Source organism: Rhamphochromis longiceps, linkage group LG7, assembly GCF_057381845.1.
Source record: "Rhamphochromis longiceps isolate RC_006_pf linkage group LG7, R_longiceps_female_GT1.1, whole genome shotgun sequence".
Lineage (NCBI taxonomy): Eukaryota > Metazoa > Chordata > Actinopteri > Cichliformes > Cichlidae > Rhamphochromis > Rhamphochromis longiceps.
Window position 1 is genome coordinate 9,360,400 of NC_140563.1, and position 13,262 is coordinate 9,373,661.

Genomic DNA, 13,262 nt, shown 5'->3' on the forward strand with positions numbered 1-13,262 from the left:
TCAATTATTAATGCAGGTGTGGATTACCTCTGCAGAGAGGGAGAGTTTACATACAGGTAAAGAGTGAACCATTTCACTCCATCTGCCCCATTTCCAATTCCACTTTCATCTCCATCAGACCCCCTCAGCCATATCAGTCAATCAGATTCTACAAGGGGACCTCTGAATCTGTCTCAGCATGCACAAACAAACACACAATGGTAGCTAATGACTGGCCAGTTGCTGAAAGGCTTGTCTCATTCCTCTTCTCACAGAGGAGGTATTCAGTCCCCCCCCCTCCTGCTTGTGTTTGGTCTGCCCTAGACTGGCTCCTCGTGACTCAGTTAAGTCCATCTGCTTTTGAATGGTCAGGTATTGTTTCACTAACCAGGATCCTCTTACCTCACACAACAAAAGAGAGGCCATCATTCCATCCTTACACACACACATTCACACATGCATACATAGAGGAACAGACAGTGGAGAGCAGTCTGAGAGCAGCAGTCACATTTTTCCCAAGCGTCTGACTGGAAGCTGCAAGGAAATCACGTTGTATCCAGTATTTCAGAAGAGTACCGTGTCCTTTGTCTCAGTGGTCGGTGTTTCACGACTGCATCATTCTGCACTTTTATCCATTTTGTCCATGTGCACTTCTGAAGTAAAGTTGTTGGTGAGACTCTCTTCTCTTGAGGTAGGACAGAACAAATTAAAAAGCGCTGAAGTTGTATTTAATGTATATGTGATTATAACCAACTAATAATTATTAATCATCATTAAAAGCAGACTTGCATTCTTTAGAGCAGCATAACACTACTGCCCTTAATTTGGCATATTTTTTTAAACTTAAATGCATGGCATTAGCATCGCCAGTTCACCATGACATTAGCCTCATTAATTTCACCTCTTTTTAAAAATTGCGCTCCAAAGGTTTTTTTTTCCTCTTCTTAGAAACCTGAAAATGGACCAAAAAGCTGTTGCTGTTTCATAACAGGCTCAAAAAGCCTATTGACACACTGATATTCAGGAACAGCAATATGCCTAAATTATTATTCAGATTTAAAGTTTTTAATTTAAAATTTTAGGAAAGTAGTAATCTTATTCAACTATCTGAAGCAACAGGGATCAGCAAAATGATTAAGGACCGAATATCTCAGTACAAGATCCTTCATCACAAAAGTCTCAGATGTTCAATTAACAAATTTAATAAAGGAAGCTGTGTGGTAACAATAACAAAACCAGAAAAAAGTGACAGAGAAAAGAAGCAGCATGAGGATGTGGGTGAGAACCAGGATTTCTTTGAAAAACGAATAAAAAGAAAGCTTCCTAGTCTGTCCCAGGTCTTTTCTACATTATTTTAACCAAAATGTTCTTAAAAGTAAGGATTTAAATTTGTGATACTTAAAATACACCTTAGTTTAGTAAATGCAATGATCCTCTTGGATTCCTTTCATTGTTTGTGTCACATTTGATTATGAGTTTTAAAAAACTATAAAAATCTACAAACAGTATTTTAGCTCTCCTCCAGTGGATCATCATTACACTGCAGGAAATGGAGATAATCCCTTCCTCAGCAGGTCATACATTTCCCAATTTTTTGTAAATACTGGTAAATATTAACTATAATTGCACATGAATCAGCATATAACTGAATTAAAGAACACGGTGCTTTACTGAGATGTAATTTCATGCTGGATATGTGTGTGTGTATTAAATATAGCGCTGTAGAGGTTTATCTATGTAAATCCCATTATTATTATTTAGCATTTTATGATGTTATTCCATTTTGCCAAAGGCAGGCATTGTTTTATTTATTGACTTAATCTATTTTATGTGGTTTATTTTAGGGCATTTTTTACATTTATTTTGACAGGGACAGTAATAGAGAAAAGAGGAACAAACTGCAAGGAAACAATATGTTGCAGATGATCCTCAGCTCAAATCCATTGCTTGTTGGTTTAAGTGTCCAAGAAATCTAGACTTGAACACTTGAATGTACTCTTAGAAATCAGGTGTGGATTCTGGCATTTTGGGGTTTTTTTGCTTGGAGTTTACAACCTTTTCTGTGATAACTGACTGTGAACAGCAGAAGTGAGCTGCTGAAGTGAGAAGGTAGAAAATAAATATGAAATAAGAGTTGGGAAAAGTAGAATTTGCTTGTTTCATAGACTGGTAGGCTGAAGAATAAACAGCAGTTCAAATATCTCCAGAAGAGCTGTAAATCATTCACTTCAATTCAATTTAAATTTATTCATATAGCACCACTTCACAACAACAGTCACCTCGAGGTACTTTATATTGTAAGATAAAGACCCCACTGTAATCGAAAGAAACCCCAACAATCACACAGCCTTCAAGCATTGGCGACAGTGGGAAGAAAAAACTCCCTAATAACAGGAAGAAATCTCCACTTGTTGCAATAGGCTGGGCGATAGGACAAAGGGAAGGAAGCAGGGAGAGACAGGACAAAAGGCAAACTATAGGAGAGAGACACAGACTTAATAACTGCTAATGATTAAACTGAGTAGTGGTGTATAAACAAACAGAGAGTGATGTTTCTATATTTCCAAAACTAAACTGACACACAATAAAAAGAAGCGAAATTAAAATGTTTTATATGCTGTAGTAGCAAATGTGAGAGCTTGGTCAGCTGACTGACGCTGTACAAAGCCAGGAAGCCACAGGTGGTAAACAGACTTTGCTGACATACATTAAAAGAGTGAGTGGGCCCTCAGTGCATCCCTTCCTGATTGCCCTGATAAACATGCTCTCTGTACATCTTTTCTTCTTTCATCACTGCTGCCCTTAGGGCTCCTCCTCACCTTCGCAACCTCTCCATCTGTTTCAATTAGTAGGAGTGCAGGGTGGAGCGCAAAGGTCGATCACGCAGGCACAAGGCTGCAGGTGCACCTACAGTATAACACACAGATGTCACTCTGTGCCTATTAGTGGGGAACATTGTCACAGATGAGAGCATGAGGATGTTACTGCTATAACAGAGCTGGAAAATGTAGGTTTTGGGGATGCTGGGACCACTCAGGCACATGGAGACAGGCACTGAGTGACAAAGTAAAGCAGAACTAAATGCTATGGTGCAGAGATATACCCTTACCTTCTCTCATCTTCTTATCCCTTGCACCTACATCGAATTCCCTCATGCCTGCATTACACCATGTTTGTGGTTCTTTTTTTTTAAAATCAGACGGTAATGAAAACACCTCCCTGAATAAAGTGCAACAAGCTAAGAGTAATGGCTTAAAGCTGTTTATTTTATTCATTTTTTTTTTCTTGTGAGTAAGTCAGTCTAGCCACTCTTAACAGCATGCACATCCTTTTAATGCAACCAGCATTAACTAACTACAATGTGCAAAGACATCAGGTATACTCAGATGTCCTTTTCAGTGGACACCATAAGAAAATAAGTGAAATATAGATATAAACGTTATACAACAGGATAAATGACGCTTGTTTGCTTTCTTGCCTTGAGTATGTATGAAGCTCAGGAGACAATTAGCTTTCCTTATGCTAAGCATACAGACTGGGAAACAGAAGGCTTCACTCTGTCTTAAAAAAAAAAAGTCTGCAGTAGAATATGTTCTCTTTTTTCCCCCCCAATTATTTTTTCGTATATTTCTCTCCGGCAAGTGGAAATATTTAGAGAACTAAGATGCTGTTACCACAGGAAGGATTTGATTTCTCTCCAAATGCTCTCGCTGTCGGACAAAAGACCATCAGACAATCAAAGTTCTCCTGAGTTGTGTTTACTGTCAGTCGCCTAAAAAAAGTTTCTAGGGTAGTACTTTTAAATCCTAGAGTGTAATATCCATACTAACGCTGGACAATTAAAACTTAATCTAGCACCACTTTCAGAAATTTGTCAAACGTAGGGCCAAATTTGAAATCTGAAGAGTTTTATAATTATATTTTACAGGTCCCAGATGCCTGCCAGTCTGTTTTCCTGCTCTTGCACAGAAACGAGTGACTGAGTCATATCATATTATATTCATCTCTCTGTATCTGCAAAAAAGCCTCTCAGGGTGCTGGTGCAGTCATGAAGGTGATCAAAACCCTTTAGATCTGTACATCTGCGTGCCCTGAAAATACCAGAAGTCTTACTGCTTCCTGAGTGTCAGCTTTGACCCAGCACTAAAATAAAGCCGAGGACCTCTGTGTTTGTGATGACCCTAATGAATGTCAGTCAGGTCAACCAATGGCAAAGTTATACTGAGGGCCTTCAGGGATGAGTGATAGAGGATGTGATACCAGCAGAAAAGAGTCAGATGCTCTTTTGACTCTCTCTCAGTCGCAGGGAGGAATGCTAATGACATTTTCCCTGAAGAACTGAAGAAATACAGGCAGAGAAAAACTAATGACTCTCTATCTCTGTGGTCATAGCAAGCCTGCGGACAACTTGTTAAATCTCACAGCAGACCAACAAGATGTTACTCAGAATGCTTAAAGCCATCTGCACACAGAAAATGTCTGGCATTTAAAAACAAACGTAAAAGAAACAGGATCCATGATAACAATACCAAAGAATTTAGAGGGTCGTCCCCAGTGTGTTTGCCCAGAAATGTGGGCGTAATACACAAGGACAAGATATAAGATTGAGCCATAACTAAGTATATTTTCATTGTTGATATTTCTATTATTTCAACATATATATATTTCAGTTCCATTAACTTGTTTGGGTGTAAAAATTTCAGAGGAAAGCTTGTCTATCAAAACATTCTCCTAACAGAAACTCTAAAGGTCATTACTTAGTGTTCAGTGTTGTGCAGTTATGTATTCAATAACTTCATACACAGCATGTACACACAAAATGCCTTTTCAGCTTTTGTTGCCACCTAAACTAATATCTGCTATCATCAACGCCAGGAGGCTGAATAATTGGTTATATTAGAGTCTCTTCCTATGAGAATCCTGCCATGATTAAGAAAATTATCATACCCTAGTGTGTTATACAAATATGCATTCATGCACACACATGCAAATGCGCACGTACGCGAGCGCGCGCGCGCGCGCGCGCACACACACACACACACACACACACACACAGACAACAGAATCAGAGTTCAGGAATTATGACTGAAATGACTCTTGTTGAATTGGGGTCATTCATTTATTGTACCAACATTCCTCTGACTGGAGCTCAACTTCCATCAGTACCCTTACAACTAGTAGTTTGCAGTACTTTATTGTATTTAGTTCAAACACGATTATATACTCAAAAAACAACCAACCAAAAAAACGCAAATACATGTTGGAGAAATATTGGATGGGCGAGCAATATAACAAAATTACTCTCCTCCGGAGAAGATTTTAGTGCCATGAATATAGCAGTTGTTGTTTCAGCTCAACAACAGGCAATTAGACTTTACAAAGAATAATTTCTCCCAATCTGACACCGAGTTTCTCTCTGTAGACAAAACAAATTCTGTAGATGCCTCTCCTTCATCCCTTCCTGCAGAACAATGCCTGTAGGAGGCTCGAAGAATGACTGATGGTTTGTCTTTAACAACAGTTGACTAGGATAAGGTCGGGACTTTGGGGCAAGACTTACAGTAATCTGACACTTTTAGGGACCGTGTATCTGCTGCATCTCTCCTATATCTCGTTTAATTTTGCTACTGCATGAATAGAAGAAGTACAAAGAAAAGACAGAGGTCAATGAAATTGTGGTTCATTACTGTTCCCGTGTGTATCTGTGTTGACAGCAGATTATTCTTAAAGGCTTTGGGCAACAATGAAAGGGCAGCAACAAGCAACAACACAGTAGTTTATTAGGCTATCCACAGGTATACATAGATTCACAAATGAATTAGTTGGTTTTTTTTATAGAAATATGGTTTGCACTTAGATAGTATCCAACAGCTGTGTTTTGTGATTTCATTACCATTCAGATTGCAGATAAATAGCAGCACATTATGATATATTCATTGATACAATTTAAAGAGTTTACAGATCATTTACTGAAGTAAAAGGAAAAACTTAAAGAATCTAAAAATGCTTAATAATTATTTTTTTTAAAAATCTGCATTTAATCTCTTAATAAAAATAACTACTATAATACCACTGTTATACTCTTATCATTATACTTTACTTTAACTTGTCCTTAATGTAAATATGTAAGAAAAATTGTGTATGTTTCTGTTCTGTATCCTGTGTACTCTTTGTTTGTGTATGTGTCTTTTTGGCTGCTGTTACAACCAAATTTCCCCTTGTGGGACAATTAAAGGATTATTCTATTCTATTCTATTCTTTACCTACAATGCAGTGAAAAAACATTATTGACTTTCCCCAGCATGCTTGAAGCAATGCAGATAAAGTTATGTTTCACATTTTTATTCACATTTTAATTGAAAAATAAATACTCGTGTTGGATAAAATAAGTGCCACCACTAAATTTATCTCAAATTCACATCCATACAGGGCTTCTAGATGGTTTCCCAGGGATGAAAACCACATGAGGGAGTGACAACGCTCTGTTATTTAGACCTTTGACAGGTAGGATCTGCTGTTCTCTTGAAGACTGTAATTTCTGAACGGGTCTCTGAGTTCTTAAGAAAAAAAAACTTTGAGTCTATGAAGGGATTTCAATTTTAACTGTATAAAATTTCACTACAAGGAAAATCTGCAACAAAAAGGGCATCTCAGTCCAGTAAATTCAACAGAAGAGCAAGCAGTGTGGTACAAAACAAAGGTTTTTAGAAAGTCTGTGAAATGATCTACTTCTTGTCACAACGCTTGCAGTTGTGACAAAGTGCCTGTAGGCATGTTTAAAAGGAGATTTTTTTTAAAATGACCGGGAGAAGAGAACGAGCTGTCTAAAAAGAGCATTAGAATAAAACTACACTTTGCCAATAAACATTTGTTGAAACTGGGCCTTTTGGAATCGTGTGCTCTGTATAGATCGACGAAACGTTTATTTGGCGACAGTAACAGAAGGGATGTTTTTGCACACATGCAAGATGTTTTTCTGGAGAAGACTGTCATAGCCGCTGTGAAGCATGTTGGAGGAGATGTGGAAGTTTGGTGTTATGTCAGTGCCTTAAGGAGTGGGCAGCTTGGAGTCACTGATCTCAACGTGAATTCTGCATCTTTATAAAAAGTGCTTGATGATAACATGAGAGCATTTATATAAAAGCTGGGTTGACATCTTGTCTAAAGGAAAAAACATAGTTAATACATTTGATCCCATTTTGAGGTTATTGCTCTTTTCTCTTTATTTATTGTGTAACACATTTCACATAATGCAAAAATACTTGGATTCCCTTACGTCTCTTAGTCATCACAGTGACACTATTGGTTTATTGTCTTACTTGTGCAGGGTCATGTAAGTTGTGACTGGCTAATTCATAAAGGTCACATTAGATCCCCTCGGCTCTGTTCTGAGGTGTTCGGTGCCTGTGCTCCCTGGTTCACCACTCCTGCTGATGTGATCTTCACTCTAATGACAGTGGTGACTTTGCCACAGGCTTTCCTGTTTCTCTCATTTTCACTGTCATTTTGTCTCTTCATCTCTTTCACTTTTGTTTGCCCTCTGTCTCTCCTTCTTCTAGGACTGATTTAACATTTAACATCAGAATGACCCTAATGTGGACAAGTAAAACCAACTCTTCTGCATGTCTTATGTCTTTCTCAAAAATTTTTTCAAACAAGTTAGAAAAGGCACGGTGGCACGGTGGTTAGCACTGTTGCTGCACAGCAAGAAGGTCCTGAGTTCAATTCCACCATCAGGCTGGGGTCTTTCTGTGTGGAGTTTGCATGTTCTCCCCGTGTTTGCGTGGGTTCTCCCCGGGTACTCCGGCTTCCTCCCACAGTCCAAAAACATGCAGTAGTGGGGATAGGTTAATTGGTCAATCTAAATTGCCCATAGGTGTGAATTTGTGAGTGCAAATGGTTTTCTGTGTCTCTATGTGTTAGCCCTGCGACAGACTGGCGACCTGTCCAGGGTGTACCCTGCCTCTCGCCCTATGACAGCTGGGATAGGCTCCAGCGCCCCCCGCGACCCTGTAAACGATAAGTGGAAGCAAATGGAAGTACCAAACATAATAAAAAAGCACAATGCCCCGAGAACCCCAATAAAATATACAAAATTAAAACGTTGCTCTAATGTTAAAAAATAAAACATTTCCCAGGTTTGAGTGCAAATAAATATTATTGTGTTAAAGCTGAAAAAAATAAAAGGCACCACTTAATCAACATAAGAGACTGTAGAAGATCCAGAAGACTTGTACCCACTATACAGAGTCTTTTAAGTAACTTTAGAGAGGCCAGCGCTGGCGTCATGAGCCCCCCGGGCTTGGTCTTATAGTAAGAAGACAGACTGCAACAAGTTGGATGATCTTTATTGCTTCTTGATGAAACCAAGTGTCGCAAGAATTGCAGTAATTAAGTCATTGATTTAAAAAATCTAAAACAAATTCACATTTGAGTTAGATGGATGTTTAAACCAGTAGAGAGCACAGATAGATGAATGTTAATCATCGAGTCTACTTTTTAAAAGGTTGAGTCAAGAACCAAGATAATAAAAATGTCAATATCTGCCATCTGTTATGGCACAGAAATAATATTTAGTGCCCTTAAGAGAGATTCTTTGGTGAGGGGGGGAGGTAGATTTAGAACTACTCAAAAAATTAGAGCCAGGAAGTAACATTGAAATTGTTAATATACTACTGCTGATATGGATCCAGATCCAGTTTGTAGTACAGGCCCGAAAGTGTTAACAGTATTTCCAAAGGTGAGCGATTCACTGACAATAGCCAGCTAAGGCCAGGGTCTGACAGTAACCAGAACCTGTTTAACAAAGTAAATGAGACAGTGGTTATGACACGTTCCACTGAGGTGATCAGAGAGAGGAGTGTGAACTTGTTAAGCAGGATTAGCTCTATCGATACCCGCGCAGGGAATAATGACTGAAATATTGATGATATTTATCTTGTCAGCAACAAAACAGTTCTGAAACAGTATTAAAACAGGGATGTCCTACGGGGAGGCATTTAAGAGATGGCATCTGCAAAAAATAATAACTTGGAATAACTGAGACTTACAGAAAGCTTGCTGAAATAAGATCCCCTGAGCTTTTGCAGCTTTTTCCCGTGGAGTTAATAAATCTACTGTTTGGAGTTTTTTCACATGTAAGATTCTCGAGCCAATAATTTTATCATTTAACCAGGGAAGCAGATAACTAATTGCTTTTTGTCTAGACCTTCAAGGGACAACCAAAAATTGAAGACCACCAGCAACACATATGCAAGTGCAAGCAGTGTAAGATTAACGTGAAACGTGAGTTGATTTTTTACCTCCATGAATTTTTTTACTTTTTCATTTAGCAGCCCTCTGTTACAGTGGCGTGTCTAGAAAATTTTTGTTGGGGGGGCCAGGTAGGGGCACAGATTTGGAGAAGGGTGGCAGATGTAATTGGCAGATAATGTTAAAAACAATTCTACCAACCGTTAACCATAATTCAATAATCCTATAAACCTAATAACCGAATGCGCTTTTAACTCTTATTAGAATGAGGTTTTAACCACTACGGTGCAAAGTTTTTAGATACTGCGTTGATAAAGTACAAGAGATACAATCAGTCAGTGTTTATTCAGCATTCAAGGACATCAATATTTGCATAGTATTTTTACTGACATGTAGTGCACATATGTTTTGGGCAAAAACATTTTTGAATATTAAAATACGAACATTTTTAACATACAATTGGCAAATTAGCCAATGCCAATGCAAAACCAATGCCTGTTAAAAAAAAAAAAAAGACGATAATCTTCTCACAAACTGGTGTTTGATTTTGAAACAGGAAAAAAGATGGGAAACAAATGAAAAGACTAACATTTGAATAAAACCTGAAAGCAAGTAAATACTTTATATGCTGCCTTATGGTAAACTTTGGTAATATTGATAAAGAACAACACTGGCTGATGATGAAATACAGTCAGCTGGCATGGTGACACTGCCAGTATTAATCAGAAAGAGTTAATAACTTCCCTTCAACTCATTCCTGTCACCTAAAAGGTAAACCTGTTTCTCCATCACAGCTCTGATGATTCAGTAAGGACATCTCCTGGTTTCATCCTCATGTTTCCCTCTCACCAGATAACCAAACCGACATCATGACCAGCAGGTTTACAGCTGTGGCTCCAGCAAACATCAGCTGATACTAGAAATTAATATTAAATAAATTCTAACAACAGCTGATCAAGCTTAAACGTGCTGCTGTTGTTTAGCGCGACATCCGCTGGTTTCCTCTTTCTGGCGCAAAGTGAGCGATAAACAAACAAGAGAGCCGATCAGCTGATCATTGATCAGTTTCATGATTGAAGTAGCAACAGGAGAGGGAGGGGGAGAGAATGAGAGAAGAAGAGGCAGCTGTAAATACAGAATAACTCCAGCTTTGTGTCTTTTTCCATCCTAGCTGAAGTACGGGACAAACTGCGTCTCTTCTCAGCTCAATACGAAACGTGTAATATTTTCTCTGAATGAGGGACCATTCCATTTTTTAAGGAGCTGTTGGCAGCTCTACTAACTAACCTTATGAATAAAATAAAGTTCACTATCAGTAACATCATAGCAACCGAACAGCTGTATAAACTTGTCATGCTAGCTCACGCAGTATGAGGTATTGTAACTGACTGTAAAAAGTCAGCACAACGAAAATAAACTGCACCTAAACTTGGTTTATATCAGACCCAGATAGACTGCAGGTCATAACTTCTTACCTGAAGTTCAGTTCACCTGACACTCGGACCGGCGGCCGCCTCGGGTCTCTCCTCCTGCCTCACCTTCCCTCATCCACCTGTTGCCTCTGTGGAAGCTCCGCCACAGCCACCACCAAACAACTGAGTTATTTTTACACATCGGCCAGCATCTGGCCAATCCACCACCTCTCATTGTTCATGCCGTTACAAAAAAAAAAAAAGAAAAAAAAAAGTCATCAGCCCACCATGAAAACGTCCGATGGCTAGTCCAACTATGTTAACTTGTTAATCTTTCGCCGAAAAAATGTTTTCTGCGGTGCCGTCTTTCGTGCTTGGCTCTCCTACCTTTGCTAACATGATGCGCATAGTGCAGAAGCCGGTGCTGCATTCACTTACCCTCGGATATCTGAGCTTCACTGTGAAACCATAGTCGTACATTTGATATTTCATTAAATTTTATTGTTTTAGCTTCGGGGTGGCACCTGGGGTGGCCAGCCTGGTTGGGGGGGTGGCCTGTGCCCCCCCAGGCCACCCCGCTGGACACGCCATTGCTCTGTTACTGTTGCATGTAACAGCAGTGTTACTATTGATTGAATGTGGTAGACGTACTCATTCAATATTTCGCACACGTGATTGATGAATGCTACTGTTGGTAGATGAGAAGTTTGTTTACATCTATTAATCGTGCAAGTGATCAATAGAACAAGAGGCTTAATAAACCCATTGATTGTTTTCTAATGTAATTCTCTTGCAACGGCCACATCATTTAATTTCCCTCAGATCATCGCACTGGAATAGAGGCGTAAACGTTTTGCTTTTTCTCTGGTAACTCTTGCCTCCGTTAATTGAATGCAATGTTCTCAGTCATAGAACTCTTGCATGAACCGTGTTGTAGAACTGATATAAAGATACAAGGTTCATCGGAGCCTAAAAGAAGAAGGATAATAATTATAAATACAGTAAGTTGAGGATAGCTGTGTGAAAAAAACAGGTAGTTGGTCAACATGTCAGGCTCTTCTTTCTGCTACACTTCCACCACTGGGGCCTTTCTGTTAGTCTCCTGTGTGACATCCACCTATGGCAGGGGTCTCGAACTCCAGTCCTTAAGGGCTGGTGTCCTGAAACTTTTCCATGCGTCCCTGTTGCAACACACCTGAATAAAATTAGTATGTCATTAGCAAGAGTATAGAACTTGACTGCATTCTGAGGTGGCAACCACTAACCCTACTCAAGTAAATTTAACTAAATGTAAGTGTTTAGAAAAATGTACTTCTAAAAGTACTTTTATTGCACCATGTTCATTCTCTTATGAGCTGCTGTAACATGAATCAAATGGCTGAATTGCCACCTCAGCAGGCAGTCAAGTTCTACAGAGTCTTGCTAAGGACAGTGGCCCTCGAGGACTGGAGTTCGAGACCCCTGACCTATGGAAACACCTCTGTGGGGCATTGGGGTAACTGGTGCTTAACTCCAGTGTATCTCCTGACAACAGAGCAACAATTTTTGTGATGATTTCACTCTCCACTATGACACCAGCAGAACAGAAGTTACACCTTAGGCAAATAGACCGGCTGGCACTCTATCACCTTTGTGCAGTATGCAGCGGCATTTCACACATCGTTGTGCCACAGCAGTTGTTCAGTGAAATATCTGTGCAACCCAGTTGGCGGCCCTGCTATTTACCTAGTGTTTGCTTCTAGGTTGTTCTCAAGTTTCTCACAGTAATTAGCACTGAAACATCTGATCTGCAGGTTGCATACTGTGAGCAGTTGTTGGTCTGCCTTTTCGGGTGATAAGTGGCTATATGTCCCTGACTGGTTTGTCAAGTTAAAAGGAAATAACCCACACATCTGGAGTTCTTCAGTGCTAAACTTGACTGCTTGTTTAACCACAGGCATGAATGAAATTAATCTTACTTTGACAGCTCATGTTTTAATGTTTACAGGCTTGCTTTTTTTGTGTCACATGTATCATCTTTGACTCTGTACACCATGGCCTAGTGTGTCTGTGTAGGGTTGAAGTCTCAGCAAAGCTTTATACACAGAATAACTGCTCTTGTTTTCAGATGGTCGAATTTTTCATCAACCTGATGCCCCCTTATTAAAAGCCCCACTAGTTAACATAATTAAATAGCTCAATTATAATCAGTGAGAGCTGGAACATTAGCCTGAGCTATCATGGAGCCGATGGAAGGCTCAGTAGCAGCTCCAACCTGCTGTTTACAGGCAGAAAGAAGTCACGGGCCTCAGTGTGGTTGGGCTCAGAAATGAAAAAAAAAAAAAAGCACAGTTGGACATTGATTGAGAGGCTGCAATTTACATACTGCAGAGATTTTGGACAAGTTCTCTGAGAATCTCGCAGCTTCTGCTCCTGAGGTTTCCATACATAGAAACAGGATGGAGTGATAGACAGACAGACACCGAATATGCTGGAAGGAAAGGACACACAAAGCCAGGTACCCATAGAAACAGACAAAGGAATAGGCAGACAGACAACAGTCGTGCATGATTGTGCACACAAACAAACTGGGAATGAAGTAAATCCAATTACAGAGAACAACAGGGGGGCACATAAAAC

At 39.5% G+C, this 13,262-nt stretch overlaps 1 protein-coding gene across 6 annotated transcripts in view; it reads left to right on the forward strand.

Annotated features, from left to right (window-relative positions):
• Positions 1 to 438: 438 nt before the first annotated feature.
• shank3a (SH3 and multiple ankyrin repeat domains 3a) overlaps positions 439 to 13,262 on the forward strand; it is a 251,622-nt gene continuing 238,798 nt past the window's right edge. For all 6 annotated transcript variants that reach the window (XR_014912524.1, XR_014912525.1, XM_085412006.1 and 3 more), the window contains exons 1-2: positions 439 to 670; positions 6,409 to 6,483. The gene's annotated coding sequence lies outside the window, so the exon portion shown is untranslated. The remainder of the gene's footprint in view (positions 671 to 6,408; positions 6,484 to 13,262) is intronic.